A 2,500-nucleotide genomic window follows, 5' to 3' on the forward strand; every position below is an offset into this window, starting at 1 on the left:
TTCAAATGTCTTTCTCATTCACAATGAACATTAGGTATAATTGGGAGTTGTTTATTACTTTCCTCCATCTTCTTCTCTTTATTAACATGTTGGCTTAGCATATAATAGTTACTGTCTCCAGCAGTTTAGTTCCTCATGTTTCTGTTCTCGATTATTTTGCCTGTTTTCATATTTAAACTTGCAATGGTGGCATCTGATGCAGCTGTCTATGATGTGATTCTATATTTTCTATTATGTTATATTCCTGTCTTGACTGTAGATAATTTTTTGGAAGCCGCGTATTTTTTTAGCCTAATAATGTTAAAATTTTTTTGCTGTGGTACTCATTACATATATTGTAAATCAAATGCAATTTTATTTATTTATAACTGGAAACAATTATATGGAAGGAATGACATGTATGGTAGAGTTGGGGTTCATTTATCTACGGCTGGAGTTGTTGCTGTTGCCAACTCGATGGAATATGTGGTTAGAGGGGTTTGTTAGGGTTTAAATATGAACTGGAGGGGGAACGAAATTGACCAAATGAACAGGGAAGGAGAAGGGCCTCAAAAGAGCAATAAAATTAAGGTATATTACATGAACAGTAGGAGTCTTAGAAACAAAATAAATTATTTAAATGATCTTGTTTGCATAGAAACAATAGATATTTTTGTTCTTAAGAAATATGGATAACTATAGAAAAAAAGAGAACTATTAGCTGAATATTAAATAAACGAATTCAAACTATTTCATACAGATAGATATATTAGACGAGGAGGGGGAGTAGCAATATATGTTAGGGAAAATTTTAAATGTAGTCTCAAAGAGGGAATCAAAACTGAGCCACACACATAAACCATTTGGTTAGAATTAAACGAAAAAGAAAAAAAACAATAATAGGAGTTATATACAGTCCACCAAACTTAGACACAATGGAAGTAAAGCATTTATGGGATGAAATATCTAGAGCATCTATTTCAAACAGTATTTGAGTCATGGGTGACTTTAATTTTAGTGGAATAAACTGGCTTAACAGAGCAGGGAATAACGAAGCAGAAGATTTTATAGACTTAATAGACAAATGCTTCCATAAGTAATACATTAAGGAAACAACACGGGGTAATAATTTTTTAGACTTGGAGTTATCAAACAGGGAGACTCAAATTAATCAAATCGAAATAGGGAGTGAGGTGGGGAACATTGGTCACAAAGAAATCAGATTTAGTATAAAATGGAATAGATTTGAAGCAGAAAATTCTGTTAAAGTGCCAGATTTCCGAAAAGCTATTTTAATGGCCTAAGAAATTTTTTGGGTGACATCGTATGGAAAGTTCTGGGCAAAGGAGTGGGCTGGTCTAGGAGCGAGACGTGAACCCAGTGATGGGTGAAGTAAAAAGAGATTTTGATGTGAATTCAAAATATAACTTATTTAAAAATATTCTAAACAAAGCACAGGGATGTAGTATACCATAAAAATTGAATAGATCGAATAATAGTAACCCGAAATGGATAAGAAAGGATCGGAATAACCTTGTGGGTGGAAAGAGAGCGTGGTACAAAAGAATTAAGAATAGTGAAGGAAGTTTAGAACAAGAATTCGTCCAACTGGTTAGAAATGTTAAAAAAGAGATAAGGAGGGCAAATAGAAACTATGAATTTGCATAGCAGGGCAAGCAAAGACATGTACAAAAGGTAATTTTTTCTTTTATATCGAACAAAAATTAGGGAAAGGATAGGTCAGACAGGTCAGATAACTGATAATGACAAAGAGATGAAAAGTATTTTTAATAACTCTTTTATCTCTGTTTTTACTAATGAGGAACTTAACATTATGCCTTCACCTGAAAAAATTATGTTGGTGGAGAAGAGGACTGGTTCACAAGTTTAGCACTTACCATGGAGGATGTTATTAAACAAATAGTCTACCTTATTAAATAAATCATTAAAGTCAGGTAGAGTGCCTGAGTCGTGGAAGGTTGTTAATGTGGTACCAATTTTCAAAAAAGGAGATTGATCATCTGCGTCGAACAATCGGTCAAATTAGCTTAACGTCTATTCTGTGAAAGTTGCTTAAATCGATAATTGCAAATGCCAATCGTCTTCATCTTGATAAACATTGTTTAATGAATGATTCACAACATAGTTTTACAAATGGCCGTCCATGTTTAACAAATTTGCTATCATTTTATTTCAGCATAGTTGAGGCAGTTGATAGTGGTAAGGTTTGCGATGTTGTGTACCTTGACTTTAAGCTTTTGATACAGTGAACATGAAAGACTGGTAAAAAAGATAGAGACTCACGGTATTGGGGGTGTTATATTAAGTTTGAATAGGGCATGGCTATACCAAAGGAAACAGAGAGTTAGTATAGATGGTGTTAAGTCAGAATGGGAAAATGTTATCCGCTGGAGTGCCTCAATGCTCTGTCTTGGGACCTTTGTAATTCATAATATATATAAATGATTTTGAATCAGGTTTGAGCAGCAATATTTGAAAATTTGCCGATGATACGAAAATC

This window comes from Procambarus clarkii, chromosome 64, assembly GCF_040958095.1.
Source record: "Procambarus clarkii isolate CNS0578487 chromosome 64, FALCON_Pclarkii_2.0, whole genome shotgun sequence".
In the NCBI taxonomy this organism is placed as follows: domain Eukaryota; kingdom Metazoa; phylum Arthropoda; class Malacostraca; order Decapoda; family Cambaridae; genus Procambarus; species Procambarus clarkii.